This window comes from Palaemon carinicauda, chromosome 1 (genome assembly GCF_036898095.1).
Source record: "Palaemon carinicauda isolate YSFRI2023 chromosome 1, ASM3689809v2, whole genome shotgun sequence".
NCBI classification, from domain to species: domain Eukaryota; kingdom Metazoa; phylum Arthropoda; class Malacostraca; order Decapoda; family Palaemonidae; genus Palaemon; species Palaemon carinicauda.
In genome coordinates, this window is record NC_090725.1 from 232,506,919 (window position 1) to 232,525,939 (window position 19,021).

At 33.6% G+C, this 19,021-nt stretch overlaps 2 protein-coding genes across 4 annotated transcripts in view; one reads left to right on the forward strand and one right to left on the reverse strand.

Annotated features, from left to right (window-relative positions):
• Positions 1-17,545, reverse strand: part of LOC137654331 (uncharacterized) — a 28,685-nt gene extending 11,140 nt beyond the window's left edge. The window contains exon 1 of the mRNA XM_068387955.1: positions 17,342-17,545. The gene's annotated coding sequence lies outside the window, so the exon portion shown is untranslated. The remainder of the gene's footprint in view (positions 1-17,341) is intronic.
• Fancd2 overlaps positions 1-19,021 on the forward strand; it is a 728,399-nt gene that overhangs the window by 454,887 nt on the left and 254,491 nt on the right. The window lies entirely within an intron of this gene.

Genomic DNA, 19,021 nt, shown 5'->3' on the forward strand with positions numbered 1-19,021 from the left:
GTTTCAGTACAGGAAGAAGCCAATTCCTTCATTAGAATTGAAGCAAGAAATTATAGAAAAACATGAGAGCAGTGTGCATGTGAGTGATACTGTATGGCTAAACAATTTGGCCGGAATAGGCCTATGAACTCGAGGATCATCAAGCTGAAGGCAGCCATTAAAGCAAATAACCATCGAAGGGGATCACCATTATTACAAGACATCTTAGCAATACCCTGGAAGAGATAGAACGCCTTTTGTTGATAGGGATAAAGGACAAAGAGATTGTTGGCAACGATCATTTGTGAGAAGGGCCAGCGTGATGAACAGAAAGAAAGAAAAAAGTGAAGCAAAGAAAACACTGATAGCATTAACAAGCTCTTTTAAATAAGACTTCTCTCTTTTTCTGTTTCTCTCTAAACATAGCATTAACATGTTCTTTAAATAAAATATCTCTCTCTCTCTCTCTCTCTCGTTCTTCTTCGCTGTTATAGTGTTAGATACGTCTATTATTTTCCGAGAGAGAGAGAGAGAGAGAGAGAGAGAGAGAGAGAGAGAGAGAGATTAAACAAAAATGTGTTTAGAGTACATATGATTTTTAACAACGTCAACGGGTTGAAAAACAATTAAATGTAACTAAGAAAGTAATAACAGCTAATCTGAATTCCTTTATTAACTAGAACAAATATTGACATAAACACACTCGTGTGCGTATGCACAAACACACACACACAGGTGCAAGAATTGCTACGTAGTAAGAGAGACGGTCGGGGAGGAGGTAGAGATGGTGACTGCGATAACATACCGTAACTTGTCACTGAAAGTGATGAAAATAAAAAATCAAAAGAAAAAAAAATGTAAAAAATATGAAATATAAAAATAAAAAAAAATAAATAAGCTAAGTTAGATTAAAATTTCCGTAGTGTAAGTTACGGTATGTTATCGCAGTCACCATCTCTACCTCCTCGCCGATCGTGTCTCCTCGTGCGTGTGTGTGTGTTTGCGCATACGCACACGAGTGTGTTTGTATCAATATTTGTTTTCGTTAATAAAGGAATTCAGATTCGCTGATATTGTTTTTTTAGTTACATTTAACTGTCTTTCAACTCGTTAACGCTGTTAAAAATCATATGTACACAACACATTTTTGTTTAATCCCTCATTTTTGTTTAATCCCTCATTTTTGTTTAATCCCTCATTTCTGTTTAATCTCTCTCTCTCTCTCTCTCTCTCTCTCTCTCTCTCTCTCTCTCAGAAAAAATTAATAGACGTCTCTAACACTAACAGTGAAGAAGAACAAGATAGAGAGAGAGAGAGAGAGAGAGAGAGTATTTATTTAAAGAACATGTTAACACCATGTCTACCTTCTCGCCGATCGTCCGTCTCCTCCTGGAGTAGCAAATCCTACACCTGCGTTTGCCTGTCTCTAAGGTAAAGTGGCAATAAAACACATTTTTGATTTATTATTTCTTTATAATTATCTTTTTTACATGCTTCTTTCATATTATGCAGTTATGTTATTGTTATGTGTAATTATGTGTAGCCATTTATTAAGCATTTATTATGGGTTTTTAGGCTGAGGAACGAATTAAATGAATTACCATGTATTCTTATGGGAAAATTCGTTTCTACATCCGAACATTTTCTACATCCGAAGTTGGTTGTGGAACGAATTAAATTCGTATGTAGAGGTACCACTGTACAGTGGTACCTCTACGTACGAATTTAATCCGTTCCACAACCGACTTCGGATGTAGAAACGAATTTTCCCATAAGAATACATTGAAATAGGATTAATCCGTGGTTGAGCCCAAAAACCCATGATAACTCCTTAATAAATTACTACACATAATTACACATGACAATATGCACTCTAAATTAGATAATAGACATGTAAAAAAGAATAATTATCAAGAAATAATAAATAAGAAACGGGTTTTTAGCGTCACTTTACCTTAGAAAGTCCAGCGCAGGTGTTGGTCTTGCTACGCAGAGAGGAGACGGACGGGCGGCGAGGAGGTAGAGAGGTTGACTACGATAAACGTACACTACCGTAACTTATTCTAACTTACACTAAGTGAACTTAGACCTAACTTAGCTTATTTATTTTTTTTATTTTTATCTTTTATATTTTTTTTTTACATTTTCTTTTTTTCTTTTTGATGATTAATTTTAATCACTTTCACTCTACACTTAAAATTGATTGAATTCTTTTATCTTCAATCTTTGCAGTTTTCTTTGTTTCACTTTCTTTCGCTTCACTCTTTGTCGTTTTCTTTGAACCACTTCCTTCCTCTTCATCACGAGTTCACTTCGTAGTTTTTTTAAAGAAGCTATCGATAGAAAGTTGCTTGGTACACCTTTTCAGAATGTTTCGAAAATAAGTTAGGGAAACATCATCAAACTGCGCAACTACACGACAAACCTGCAATTTCTTTGGATGGTATTTGTCGATGAAGTCGACCACGTCTTGATATTTTCCTAACACCTCTTTTATTTGCGCCGAACCTAACACATGTTCTACCTCCTCGATCCCTTCCTTGTCATCACTCATGTGCTTAGACATAGCATGGAGTTCCTTGAGCTCCTCTGTAGTGAAGTTCGTCGTGATGTTCTTTTGCAAGTTCACTCACACGGACCAGACGTGGTCCGTGCTTTTCAATAATTCCTTGCTTTACTTCTAAAGAAAGCATTTCCTTATTCCTTTTCTCACCACTACCACTTGCGAAACTAAGCCTTTCAGGACCCATGATTTACGTAAAATACCGTAAAAGGATGAACGTAAAAAATCACGATTAAAACACAGTTAATAGCAGAACCCACAGGGCACAACCACACGAAGCCGACGAGAACAGAGGAATGTCCCAAGCCACACTAATTGAGGGTCCCTCCGAGGTAGAAATGCTGCCTTCTATCGGCGGAAATAAAAAATACATCCGGCGCTATGAGTACCATCTACGTTCACGGGTATTGTTTACTTCGGGAGTCGAAAAAAAATTCTGGTGTAGAGTAGGAACGTGTTCGAATTGTATTTCGCGTGTCGAAAAATTCGGATACAACCGGTACGACGAAAATTGCTTACTTCGTGTGTCGAAATGAAATTCGGGTGTACAGTAGAGTCAAAAAATTGCTCGAATTTTACTTCGGATGTAGATACGTTCGTGTGTAGAGGTTCCACTGTATATATATATAGATATATATATATATATATATATATATAAATATATATAAATATATAAATACATACATACACACATACGCAACAATAACAAATGCAGCCGTTTCTATTCCACTACAGAACAAAGGCCTCAGACATGTAAATTCATGTCTGGGTTGTGGCCAGTTTTCATCACTGCGCTGGCCAGTGGTGATAGGTGATGGTGGGAGATTTTTGTCTGTTCACTCACAGCAAACCAACCTAGTATGAGTGACCATGATGAATGCAGCTTAGCTGATCATGGCGATATGTAAACCATTTCACCACGTTAAGGTAGCCCCACTCGGAAGGGATTATATATATGTATATATATATATATATATATATAATGTATATATGTATGCATGTATATATACATATACATATATATATAATATATATATATATATATATATATTATATATATATATATATACACACATACATACACACATACATAGATACATACATACATACATATATATATATACATATATGTATATATATATATATATATATATAGTATATACACAGTATATACATTATATATATATTATATATATACATAATATATATATTATATATATATTTATATATATTATATATATATATATATATATATGTATGTATATATACACATTATATGTATATTATATATATACATATCTATGCATATATATATACATATATAAACACATATATATTTATATATACATATATAAACATATATATGTATATATATTAGTCACTGTCTATACGAATTTGCCGGACCAGGGTTCGACTCCTGGCCGCTCACAAGCTCTTGTCTTTGTGTGATTTCACCTGGCGCTCTGATCCCAAGGTCGTTAAGAGAATCCAGACATTAATGTATCAAAAAATATATGGCTTATTTGAATATATATATATATATATATATATACACATTATATATATATATATATATATATGTATATATATATATATATGTGTGTGTGTGTGTGTGTTTGTTTGTGTGTGTGTTTCTTTCTTGAAAAACGCCCATGAAAGGAACAAAGGAAATTTAATTAATTCCCTATATTCCTACCAATAAACATTTGCCCTCTTCAGGGTGTAAAGAGCACCAATGTGTATTGGTCTAAATCTAGTGATTTATTTATATCTCCCTTATTTCTTTTGTGGGCCTTTTTGAAGAATTAACGACAACATAAGTTACCCACATTTTCTTTCAATCGAGTAGAAAAAAAAATTAATGAAAGTATAAAGGTATTAGCCATTTATAACAACCTGAAAAATTTCTTATTGATTGAAATAGCACCTATTAGGGAGAAAAAGTATCATGAACAGGACCTTGTCTTATAAAGTAGTTAATTTGGGCAACATTTTTTCTTCTTACCATTTGAATGGAAGAATGGCCGGCTGTAATGTATTTGCTCATGTGTGTGTGTGGCCACTATATAGAAACATTTGTTAAGTACTGTTGAGTTGCAGACACATCCTCGTGACTGGGTTTAAGGCAAGGGCAGAGTGCAATTCCCTATTAGATGTAATTCTTAGAAATTGAGAATATTTTATATCATAGGAGTTTGGTGTGTGCGGCAGATGGTCACAAGGAAATCTGAGAAGACCCTCCTTTTCCTGCATATAGTTGTTCATTGAATTTACATTTACTTTTTCCAACTTTGAGTTTGTCTTTTAACTGAAATATTATTGAAGGATGGTTAGAGGAGGTTATTCCCAAACTTATTAATTTGCTTAGAAGGATCAAGTAGAAAGTATTATGCATATAGCTACTAGTATTCATCAATTTAAATGGAAGTAAACTGTAAAATCAGAATATGAACAATTTCAATTTGAAAGCTGGCAAGAAATAATACAAAAACAAACTATTGATTTAGGATCCTGCACAGAATTGTGAAACACTCGTATAAATATTTATAAGACATGGAAGACTCGAAGATATGAGAAGTTATTGTAGTGGATGGAATAAAAGGAATGATTGAAAGAGCTTCTGTAAATGTTTGGACGTGGCTATTTCCAACATTGATAAACTTGGACTTTTTCCCTGAAGTGGGATTTCATGGAACTGACAATGCAAGATTGAGATGAGTGTCTCGACGAAAGAGCTTTTGGCAACTGAACAGTGTCGATGAAATAAAAATGGACTAGGTCTTGGTTGCTTCTTTTGTAGTTTCTAAGTAATGAATGTTTAAATTTTGAAAAAGGAAGTTTTGGATACAGAAAGAAAAACTGTAACTGTAACCGATGCAAAAATTTAAATATTTGAAGAGTAAGGATTTTTTTTGTCTCATAAAGAACACTAGGATGAGGAACCAATTAGTCTTTTTTTTTATTTCATGTCCATTGAAATTGAAGTTTTATAAAGAAATATAAAAACATTATTGTATGTAAGAAGTCCTATTAAATATCTGAAGTTTATTTGTAAACTCCTGCTGATTAGTTTTAGAACCTCCTGCAGGTACTAATGTTAAATGAAAGTTGTATTTTTAGACATTGGTGTGCTTATGAGATTGCATAGATATTGTTTTTGCAATTTGTAATGAGTGAAGTTACACCAACGATGCTTTACCCGTAGATGCTCCTTTGGGAAGCCCATGTCTCTCTCAAGGTCAGGCCCTTGGGAACATAGAAACTGAAAGGGGAAGGATAAGAGTGTTCAAACACGTTGATGAATAAAATCATTCTTCATTCAGACGGATAATGTCAGAATAATATCATTTGTATTTAGAATTTGGAGTGCGGAAAATGTCGAAGATGTAATTAATCGTCCGACAGATGTAAAGTGAATTGGGTATATTTGCATTTTGGAAGAAATAGTTCACGAATTGTTGACTTTTAGAGAGATGTGGGAAATGAAGGTCTGCTGGGTGTTGCAAGTCTGCGGGATAGGGAATAAGTTTTATTCTAAAAGGAGTATGGATGCTACCAGTTGTATAGAGCCATAAACGACTCGCAAAGGTTTTACTAGTTGTATTTGTGTATGGTGTTCACTTTTATTTTTATTTGGTCTGAGTAGACTGTTTATAATTACATTTAAGCTTTTACAGTTTTAATGAAAATATATTAGCGTAGCAGTTTCGTTATTTAACACGCATTTCACTCATTTACTCTGTGTGTGGAGGGGGGGGGGGGGTGACAAGCAATTAAACACGAGAAACACGCGAAAGTCGTTGGTGCTAAAAGATGCCGTAAAGCTAATTAAGCTTATGGCGATTATAACTAACAAAAATGACAATTACCGCTGGTAGTTGTTTGAATATGAGTTAAAGAAACTGAAAAAAAAATAAAATATGAAGTTATGGAGAGAGAGAGAGAGAGAGAGAGAGAGAGAGAGAGAGAGAGATTACACTTGGGAGATGTGAATACAAAAAGAAATTGTAAAAGGATCTTGGGTCGGGGTGTTAAGTACTAATTGCTGGATGGGAAAATATGGGGTAAATTGAGATTGAAGTTCTAGTAATCGCGAAATACTGTATGCAGAGTGAAGAAAACCTTTGGTATAGACAGTTTAAGTTAGAAGAAGAATTTTAAAACAACTTGAAAACAGAAGAGACGGAAACATTCTCATTAATGATACGCGGTAGAGAGAATAAGGGACAGTGAAGTAGTTGTCAAAAATGAGCGGGGCATACTCATGTGTTCGAATTTATTTTTTTATGAATCCCCAAGGACCTTGATTTACTTTAGAGATAAATAGGGATCAGGAGAATTTAAGAAATTGCGGTAAAGAGACAAGACCGTAGATTAGTCATGCCCCGGTTAACCCGGTTAAAATAAGGAGAAATAAATAGTAAATACGAATATCCCAGTAATTAGCAAAGTTCATTTACTACTACGGCTACTACTACTATTACTAGCTTAGCTACAACCTTAGTTGGAAAAGCTTGATACTACAAGCCAAAGGACTCCGACAGGGAAAATAGCCCAGTGAGGAAAGGAAATATAACACATGAGAAGTAATGAATAAATGATATAAAGTATCTAAAGATCATAAACAACGTTAAAATTGATATGTCATATATAGACTATGAAGAGAGAATCATAGCAATATGTTCAACATAAAAATATTCACTGCACGTTTGAACTTGGGAAGAATTTGTAGGTGTAAGGGAAGTTTGTATGGGAGCAAGTCGGGACTAGAAGGGAATTAAGGCAAGAAAGCCCAGAGACAAAGCAGGATGAAATTACTCATGCCTCTTCTAACCGCCTAAACTTGGAGCCGATAGGTTTACCCCGATCCCAGTGCTAGGTCAAATGGTCCAATTTCCTAAATTAAACCCCAAAAAGGCATAACTTTACTTTGAATAGATGAGGATAATGATAATCATTTTCATAAGTGTGGAATTGGTAGACGTTCTAGAATTTATTAATTTCATCAGTAAATATATTCAATTACAATCCTTTATTATGAGTATAATTTAAGGTCATTACCGTTTACTGTTGTTATTCAGCGTAATTATGATGATATTACTATCCAGGACGCCTCCGAAAACACAAAAGGGGAGACTAAGCACAGTAAATGAAATAAAACCTCTTGTTTATTGCTTGTAAGCCATGAGCTAAAACGTCTATATATGTAATTGATTTGATGAAGGATTAAATCCGCCGCTGATACTTCTCTAGACTTGGATAGTGCCATAGACTTTGTACCATGGTCTTCCACCGTCTTGGAGTTTAGTTCTCTTGATTGATGGTACACACTGGCACACTATAATATCTCATTTCTCTTCCTTTTTAAAATTTTATATATAATTTTAGGTGAAAAAATATATCTTAATATTGTTACTGTCCTTAAACTATTTTATTTTAATTGTTTCATACTTCACTTGTAGTTTATTTATTTCCTTGTTCCTTTCCTCACTGGGCTATTTTTCCTGTTGGAGCCCTTGGGCTTACATCATCCTGCTTTTCCAATAATGGTTGTAGCTTAACTAGTAGTAGTGGTAACAACAACAACTACTATAATAATAATAATAATAATAATAATGATAACTGGTTGAAAATCAGTAGACAATTTGGAATCTCAAATTCTTCGTCTGTAGTTCAACATTTAAAAGATGACTGCTGTATTTTATTTGGGTTGATGTCGAGATCTAATGGAAATTTCGTGTTATTTATCAGTATGTCATCAGGGGGTGAATAACTCAGAAATATAAAGTTAGATAAAGCTATAAGTATAGTCTAAGGGGTTACGTTGTCGTTAATGGAGTTGAATTGTACATCTCGAGTGTCGTCCCCTTCTTCGCAAATGTTATCTTCATTTTTATCATGTCACACTTAAGAATGTTATCACCATGTCATTGTATAGTTTATGCACCACATCTTATAATATATACCATGTATATCCTCCAAATAGTATAGAACATGTGTCTGGATATATGTGTACACACAGACACACATACACACACATATATATATATATTGTATATATATATATATATATATGTATATATATAAATGTAAATATATATATATATATATATGTATATATATAAATGTAAATTAATATATATATATATATGTATATATATAAATGTAAATATATATATATATATATATATGTATATTTTAATGTAAATATATATATATATAGTGTGTGTGTATCGGTATATAATTTTCTACCTCACATTGAGATTGAACCCTGACATCTTCAAATGAACGTCAAGGTCACCTTCAATCCTACCAGCTGGGGCATGCCTTTCATTTCAAGACACAAGGGTTTGATCCCAATGTGAGGTAGACATTTATTATTATTATTATTATTATTATTATTGCCATCTAAGCTACAACCATAGTTGAACATGATACTGTGTTGATTTTTAATATTATTGTAAATTATCATCCTCATCAGCCATTGCTAGTCCACTGCAGGACAAAGGCCTTAGAAATGGGCCTCCACTCGTGCCTGTTTATGATCTTTCTATGCATCTATTCCCGCAAATTTTCTTAGCTCGTCAATCCATCGTTTTTTCTTTGCACCCCTGCTTCTTTTGCAAAAATGTAGGGACCCGTTGTGTTTATATATATATATATATATATATATATGTATTAGTGCGTGTGTTATTCATGTCGTGTAAGATTAATTCTAATAGTCATGCCTTCTCCGTCATAAGGCTCAGTACTACACAATCTATTCCAGAAGTTTTATTTCAGCTGTGGACAGATTGTCGAATGATCTTCTTAATCAGGAAAATAATTTTTCATGTTGAGAACAGGGTGACATAATTTTGTCTTCATACTTTATATGTGACGTCAGTCTTAACATTATTACTGATTTCAAGGTGTTTTTTAATTAATCATTCATTGTTTAAATAGTTAATTCATTACCTCATATCCTTTCCTCGCCGAGCTATTTTTCCCTGTTGGAGCCATTGGGCTTATAGCATGCTGCTATTCCAACTATGGTTGTAGCTCAGCTAGTTATAATATATATATATATATATATATATATATTATATATATATATATACTGTAATATATATATATATATATATATGTGCATAAATATCAACACAAACATCGTGTTCTAATAGAAATAAATTTCTACCTCATATATATATATATATATATATAATATACATATTAATTATATATATGTATATATATACACTAATTATATATCCATAAACATAAGTATATATATATATATATATATATATGAGAGAGAGAGAGAGAGAGAGAGAGAGAGAGAGTGTGTGTGTGTGTGTGTGTGTGTGTGTGTACAGCAACGCCTTTTATAAGTTGTAGATAATGTGGCATACATAATACTATCTCGGCAAATATTTTTTTTTTTTTTTAGAAGACGCAGCATAAAAACACAACAGGTATATTTAGAATATATCAGGTACTTTTGATGTAATTGATAATCGGTCTTTTTTTTTTTTTTTTATACTCTGAGCACCTTTGCCAGCCTTTGTCTACATAAAATAAAGTACAGATGAATTAGCTTGGGCTATTTTTTACATAAATTGCAAAGACTCTATGGTTTCTTATGGCATTTTTGTATTCATTTTTGTGCTTGAAGTGCGTCGTGTCACTACATGCACTTTAGATGCTTGTAACTAATTGCATCATTATCTCATTGATGCAGAGCAGACACACAGCTGCAACAATTCTAAAAGTGAAGTTTTACCAAAACAGGACATTTAAACTAAGTGTCTTTGTTCATACCCCCCCCCCTCTCTCTCTCTCTCTCTCTCTCTCTCTCTCTCTCTCTCAAAGTAAATTTTAAATAGTCAAAACCCTAACAATATTATGGATACTTGCAGCAATCCCTTAGTTCGTCCCGTTTCCCTATCTATCTAACTGTCGGTCTGTTTAAACCAGGTTTATGCTTGTGAAGTTTCTTTGCACCCATAGCGAGTAAATGAAGTACCTAACTGCGCAAGATTAAATACACGTGACTTTTGAAAATTACTTGGTAAATTTAAGGTCACCAAATATAACTTCCACCAAACTTTCTTTAAGATCATTGTATTACTTTAGTAATAGCTATGGTTTACTCAGTATCAAGTAAAAATAGGTTATTTATGTCAGGTTTTAATTTAAGGTCATTTAGAGTTTTACCAAAAAATAAAATAAAAAACAAACACCGTTGGCCTATATATTTAGGAGTTCCATCACCAGTTAGAAGAAATATGAATTAGGCCATAGACACATTGCCAAGTTGTTTAAATGTAACCTCTGGGAGTTTGGCAAGGTTTTACTACATAATGGCATGAAAACATGTTATCGTTCGGTGTGTCCTGATAAGTAAAACAAAGAGCTCTACTTGAACGCCTACACTTCTTATCCATGTTTTACTTTCTAATAATTGCATACAATGGAAAATCAAACGGGATATTGGCTCTGATACGTTTGTTACACTACTTGTTGTGTCAAGAATAAAGTTAAGCTTTTGAATATGTATGGGACAAGTGCTGGTGTTAGGAACCTTTTATTTAAGTACAGTACTTGAATGAGAGTATGGTTTAAAATGTCTTTTTTTCAAGGCAGAATTTTCTTGAGAGAGAGAGAGAGAGAGAGAGAGAGAGAGAGAGAGAGTTCTCAAAGACATCCACCCACATATATGTATGTGTATACTATATTTATGGATTTGTATGTATATATACAGTATAGTATATATATATATATATATATATTATATATATATACACATATACAGTATAGTGTGTATATATATATATATATATGTATGTATATATATATATATATATATGTATATATATGCATGTATATATATATATATATATGTATATATATGCATGTACTATATATATATATATATACTGTATGTATATATATATATATACATATATATATATATATATATATATTAATACGTATGTATATATATATATTCAAAATTAAGCTCCTTCCTGTAGAAGAAAGGAACTGTTACTGCCACATATGTACTTCATTCTTGTGAATCATGGATTTACCCGTATGCAGTCAAACTAGCACATTGTACGCGTCATTCAACTGCATGACATGGATCCCAATGCACAAACATTGTTATTTACCCCTATCTTGCAGGCAACCATGCATTTCCTGGGTATTTTTCTCATAACTTTTAGCACTCCTGGATTATACGTTTTTCACTGTCACTTTTATTGTTATCTATTCTTTCCTCATAGCCAAACCACTTGCAAATACACTGAATCATACTTTCCCTTGTGCTAACCTTTTCTACCTTGGCAGGCCTTCACATTTCTCTCCCTGGGATTTTTTTTTATACCATATACTGTACTGTATACTATGTAGACAGCTTCAACCTCCTTTTTCATTTAATTCACTCTCAGCATCCACACTTCACCTTTATAATGGAGGAGTTAGTTCAGCAATCCCTTTATACATATCAGTTAGGTTTCTACACTAATTTTCCTAATTGTGACTCCTACTCTTCATTTTGCCTTGATCCATTATTCGGTATTTTTTTCCCAAGATATTTATATAAATCCACTTTTCCACAAATCATTCCAACAATTAACTACTCCATCATCATTATATCTATTTACTCATATTGCTTTACTCTGGCTCACATTAATCTCAACCTTTTCCTCTTGCTTTTTAAAGACACATTTGAAAACACATTACCTTGTGCAGTTTCTCTTCACTGTCCCCAATCTGCACAGAATTATCTGTGATTACGATTCCTTCCACCTCCCAATCGCAACTCCGTGTTTTATCCCATAACTTGACTCTCCTTTATGTGACCCTCACAATAATCCATAGACATTGAACTTTGTCTCAGAACTAGTTTTTCACCAAACAAGTCACTCTTACCAACATGCTCTTCACAGGCTTCATTTCTAACAGATTTTTTTTTATTGCTCACAACAACTTATCTACTGTATATCATACATTCTCAACAAACTCCACATTGTCTCTATCATTTTCATCATAAACTTTTTAGGTCAGTGTATGCCACATGCAGCTTTTTATTTTAATTTCTAATTTGTCACACAACGGTTTCATAGCTCTTAATCCATACTCTTCATCCTTGCCTAAACAAATAGTTTTCTTCCCATATCAATTCCACTGTCGTCAATCTTACTTTCAGTGAAAATTTTACGTTATGCCGTCCCTAGTATATTGTGTAGTTGAACCCCTACAGTATTGTAAGCTCAGGTCAGCCACTCACTACAGTGTAACACTGTAGTCTCTAATTCAACTCCTGGAGTCTTTCCTGTCTCCAGCATTATACTCTCCTTTCAAGTCTCATAACCCAGTTTTTTGGAATATAGAAGTTTTCAAAATTCTCACTCCATCAATCTAGGACTGCATTTGCATCGGTCAGAATACCCACCTTCCCCTCTTGTTTATACTGGCCATACTTTTATATATATATATATATATATATATGTGTGTGTGTGTGTGTGTGTTTGTGTGTGTGTGTGTGTGTTTATGTGTGTATGTATATATATATATATATATATATTTATATATATCGTATAGGTATATTTTCATGTATACTATTAATTTTTAAGAGTAAAATCGAAACTAAACCACGATATTAACCCCCATATTGTAGGCCCTACTTGAGCTAAAACCTCAATATAAGCTTCCATACACTGTGCATATCACCATATACCAGTATTTCATTCACATATATAATTCATACTCGATACATAAGGCTCATGTTCCATATCCATTGAACTATCTAGAACTTCCTCCGTTTCTTCCTCGTCCTATCTACACGCCTTCATATTTTGTATTTCAATATTTTCATCTACTTTTTGTTCCATACTACGGATTCATACCAGTTTGATCCATATCTAGGCAAAGTTCATTGCCAATTTATCGTTATCGTATTTGCTTCTTACAACTATTTCAACTCGCCTTACTACGACTACATTGTGCAGATGGTTTCTATATAGCAGAATTATCTTAATTATTTTGTTTAATTTACTCAGACTAACAATAATCAGCCGATTTTGTTGTTCCACTTTATAGAGAAATAATCGCTGCTTAGTTTTCCTTGCTTACTGTTTACTCTTGAGCACACTTGACTTTCAACTCGCCGAACATGGGTTTTTATTAGTTCCTGTTGATTATCGGAAATTAAAACTTTTTGTGGGCAAATGTAAACGGTTCGATCCTCCTTTATATGCCACCATTTTTCTTGGAAATGTAACTCTTGAGTATTGTGGTAAGCTTCTTCTTAAGGCATTTAAGATGCCCTTGACTCTGTATCTTGCCATCATCCTCGGACCATATAATCTATATGCTATGAATTCAGTCAAATAGTAAACGTTGTCCTGGAGAATGCAACCGGATGTGTAAAAATTGCTTTGAGTTAGGTGTCTGGAAACGGAATGAGATTAAGGGAAAGCAAACGGTCTAATACTTAAGCTGCCGAGACTAGCTTAATTGCCGCCTAACATCGTTAGGAGAATATACTTTTCTAAATTGTTAATTTAAGAAAAAATGTCATAATAGAATTAAGTCCGTCCTTGAATGGAGTGACTGTAGGAAAAAGGGGGATGATCCCTTTAACCTAGCCTACAGATATTAGGTATTCCCCTTGGGGAAAAGGGGAAGGGGACTAAAAGTGTAAAAGTCTCCAAAAAAGAATCCACTCAACTTTGAAGAATGGAGATTAGTGTATCCTTAAGTCAAGGATAATTGAAATAATCGAAAAGGACATTATTTTTTTTTTACCATCGAGAACTCCGCCATGGTCAATTTAACCACCGTTATCATTATTAGTATAGATAGCACCCAAACCCATTTCTTTACCCTTCATTTCATGGGAATAAGGACAGATGATGCTTTAACTACAATAGCTGCATACCCGTATGAGGACGATGGTGGTACCAAGTTGCCGTGTGATCAATTGTCAACTGTCAAAGGGTCAATTCGGGTGACTGTAGATCGTTTGATAGCTATGTGATTTGATCTCTATTGATGTACATTTATTTACAATAAGCATTTCTCGCCAGTTACTCGTGCAAGTTATATTGTTATCATTTTAACATTTTAGCTTCTGCGACACAGTATTTAACATTCCCCGTCAAAACATGAGTTAGGATCCGCATGGATTTTAATTCTCCTCTCACACGATTATTTCTTATAATTTTTGCAAATTGAAAATAGTCTTTTTTATATATTTTTCGATTAATAAAAGTAGAAATAAACTATAAGAGAAGCCCTACTAATAAACTATCCTCTGTTGCACATTGTGTAACGTGGTCATTCTCATCGGCATAAGATAATGTTCCCTCAGTGTGCGCAATTGGATACGAACACTCCCTTCAATCAGGGATCGCATCCCTCCCTCTTCACTCCCTCCCTCCCCTCCACTCCCCCCCCCCCCCCCAGCAGCAACTGCTGCGATATCAACAGTGAAGGTGTTGGATTGACTGGCGCCATTTTCAGGCAGACCAAGTTTCCCGCCAATTTCTCGGTTTTAAAGTTTAAACCTATTATGAATTTTTTCATTATATTTGCTATCATCCATCTTATTACTTTCTGTGCTCATGATAAATTATGCGTATCTTTCGTTAACTGTATTTTATGAGATGTTAAAAAGGTCTGGTTAACCAATTTGTTAATTTTGTATCCATTATTCTTTAGATATCAAAATTACATTTGCCATATCCACTTGACGGCGTCGTCGCGAACCATTAATATATGTCAAATGAGCCGTTATCATTTACCTGAAGTGGTCGGAGATAACAGATAGGTGGAGGGAGACTCCAAGTTATCATTGCAAACAAAATCACTAATTCCATTACATTAAAATCCTATTAGAAAATCGAAAATGGTCTTTTGTTCCTTAACCCACAAGATATGGCTATCAAAAGGAAATTTTTTCAAAATAGGTTTTTATTAATTGATAAGACGTGGCTATGAAACTATTAACATTAGTAAACAAGAATTTTCTTTAGTAAACAAGAATTTTCTTTAGAAAATGCATTTTAAAACTTCATTTTAGCAGTCTAAATTAATTTGGGTATTCGTTACTGCTTCAGTTAGTCTGCATTAATTTAAGTACCTGGCATGTTGTCAACTGCAATTGCTTACAATTAGGGTAAGTCAAAACATGGGTATATCAGCAATATTCCCAAGCAATTACCGAGAAACTCTTAGGGGAAAAGTGTAGATTGTTATGTATACACACAACCACACACACACACACACACACATATATATATATATATATATATATATATATATATATATATATATATATATATATAGTGGATGTGTATATGTATACTCACATTCATATTGTATATATATGCATAAGAAACGTGCATGCATATGTGTGTGTGTGTATATATATATATATATATATATATATATATATATATATATATATATATATATATATATAGTGTGTGTGTGTATATATATACATATTCATATTTTGTATATATATGCATAAGAAACGTACACACACACACACACACATATGAATGTATTCATTCTGATTTGTAACATCCTGAGAATAGATTAGTCTTGTTTATTTTTTGCGTGAATGATAGTGAACATTAGAGATATAAGAGCACCATGTAAATTTAGTTTGTTGTTCATTGGTAGACTAAGAGAGGAATTGAAAGAAAAACCCAAATGTAGGAAGATAACGTTTGAAAACTTAGAAAATAAAAATCGAAGTTGGAGAAAGACAGACTCAAAAGGATTCTTAAGTGTGATGTGTTTGTTGCATCTTTCTTTAACCTTGACCAACAACAGTAATCTGATACCTCATGTCATTCAATAAGATTCATCGTCATGTGTTGCTGAAATCGATACGGTGTACATTTCGCACATTTGCAATGCAAGGGGATAAGCTATGTCGTTTTTATTTGAAGACCTGCGGAGCTGGCAATTCAGTGCTTTCTTATAGCCTAAGCCTGCTTTATTAAGCAGCAGGAGCCCGTGCTGGCAAAAGACCAACTTAATCTGCAGGTATCGGTATGTTGAAGAAATGAAAAATGAATGGAGTAGGAGGTTAATTCAAGAAAGACTAAGAAAAATTATACAAAAATCCTCAAAATGATTGCGTTTACTTGACGTGAACAAGCACATGAATAATCTTATGAGAATGAGTTAATGATGTGACGTAACGTTTAGAAAGTGAGTGAGTAATGTCCTTTGGAAAGTCTGGGGCACACGTTACCACCATACCCGATTGCATCGCATTGAAGACTTATATTTCCTAATATCACCATCAATAAAAATGATTGTTGTCCTATAAAGCTCTTCGTGGTTATATTAAACTCTCTTGTCGTGATCAGGACCGCATGTATTAGGTAAAAGTCTTCGAAGAAGTTTGTGTTTTTTTTAAGTTATTTCAGTTTTAACGGTGGTTAAGATGTCTTAAATATGTATTGGCACGTTAAGAATACTATATTTTGAATGATATTAAAAGTTGATTTTTTTTTTCAAATGGATTTTATATATGCATAATGTTCATCAAGTGTTTTTCAATCTTAATTTCCTCATTTTTTATATTGGAGTTAACTTTTCATCCACTGATCTGATCTGATTTAACTGAAAAATCATTGTATCAAATCTACCTGGTAACAACAACGTTGTCTTTGTCACGTGATTATCCCAACTTCAGACGACCATTCAGTCGCCTGCATAACAAGGAATCAAATACAAACTGTTTCGGATAAGACTGAAAATAAATGAACAAATCAAGATGATTTTAGTTACGTCAGGACAGGATTTTGATGTCCGAGCCCATTTGCTTTCGTGGTGTTTTGTATGTTGCAGATTTCGGATGTTTGAAGACTACTATTAAGAAAAGGCAACAGGTCTTCCGCAGTAGGCAGAGGAGTCCGTAGTATTAGTAGTATCACGTCTCACAACACCAAAGGCACTGAGTCTGAGTGAGTGAGGGGCCCGTGTCTCACGAGTCCCGACTCGGCTTCTGCTTCATCTTAGGCCACTTGATGTTGATGAATAAACTCATTGTGGCAGCCGGGCCACTCAGTATGCGTAAAGGATGGGCGTATCTGGCATGCCCACTTACCGAGCATAACCAACTTATTTTTTCATGATTTTAAAGAGGAAAAAACTTTTTTAAACAACGGGAAAGTTTAAATTAAGTGATTTCCCCCAATGAATGGTTAATAGAATATTCATAAAATTACCCCTAATGCACCTCTCATGTCCTTTTATGAAGTATTACTGTAAAGTTTGCAACAAACAGTTCTTGACATGAAATAGGTCTTTGCATGACCTGTAGTGTTGTGACGAAGTGTGGAAAATAAATGGTCGTTTTATGTAAACAACGGCAAACATTTACCGAATTGCATAAAAAAAAAATGTCAGTGCTGACGCACTCATACTCACGTGGTCTCTCTCTCTCTCTCTCTCTCTCTCTCTCTCTCTCTCTCTCTCTCTCTCTCTCTCTCTCTCTAATATAATACGTGTTGCTTTAACCTCAGCTTTTATTATACACAAAAATATTGCGCGCGCGTGCACACACGTGTATATATATATATATGTATATATATATATATATATATATATATATATATATATATATATATATATATATACGTGTGTGTATATATATATATATAATATATTATATATATATATATATATATATATATATATATATATATAAATTATGTAGACATATATATGTACAGTATGAGTGTGTATGTATATGACCAGGCTGCAACTTTAGTTGCAAAACAAAAAACTTAATGCATCTAACCAAGGACATAATAGAGAAACTTGCTCCATTGGGAAAAACAAATTAAGAATTATGTAATCTCTATAAAAAAAAGTAGCAAGATTCAGCACGAGGAAAAGAAAGCTTGGGATTAGATCGTAGAACAAGCGATATCAGGACATACTCCTAGATGGCAGATTATTATTATTATTATTACTATCTAAGCTACAACCTTAGTTGGAAGAGCAGATATTATAAGCCCAAAGTCTCCTATTCCGGTGGTAGTGACGTAGAGGATAGTTTTATCGTCACTGCTTCATGTAGTGTGAAAGTCGCTAAATGGCCAGCTGCTTGTAAGTTGCAACCCCATGAAGAAAAAGAATGAAGTACTGTGTGTATGCGTTGTTAATAAAGGTGAACTGGGTGCCAAATAAGAGATTTTTATAGTTTATTTTTTAAAGGAGATAAAACTGTATAGTTTGGCAGGGAGTGGGAAAGGATGAAAGAGTAATGTCTACTACGAAGGAGATAAGAAGAAAATTCAGACAGAACTGAAAATTGTAAAGGGTTATGCTTTGAGTGTTAAGACTGTTGACGAGTGGAGGAGTACTATTGTTAATCCAAGAGTCGTATCGCCAAAATATTGGTTATAGCCGGAGGAATAACAAGAAATGGGGGAAAGAGTTTTTAGTTCCATGCTTTGATTA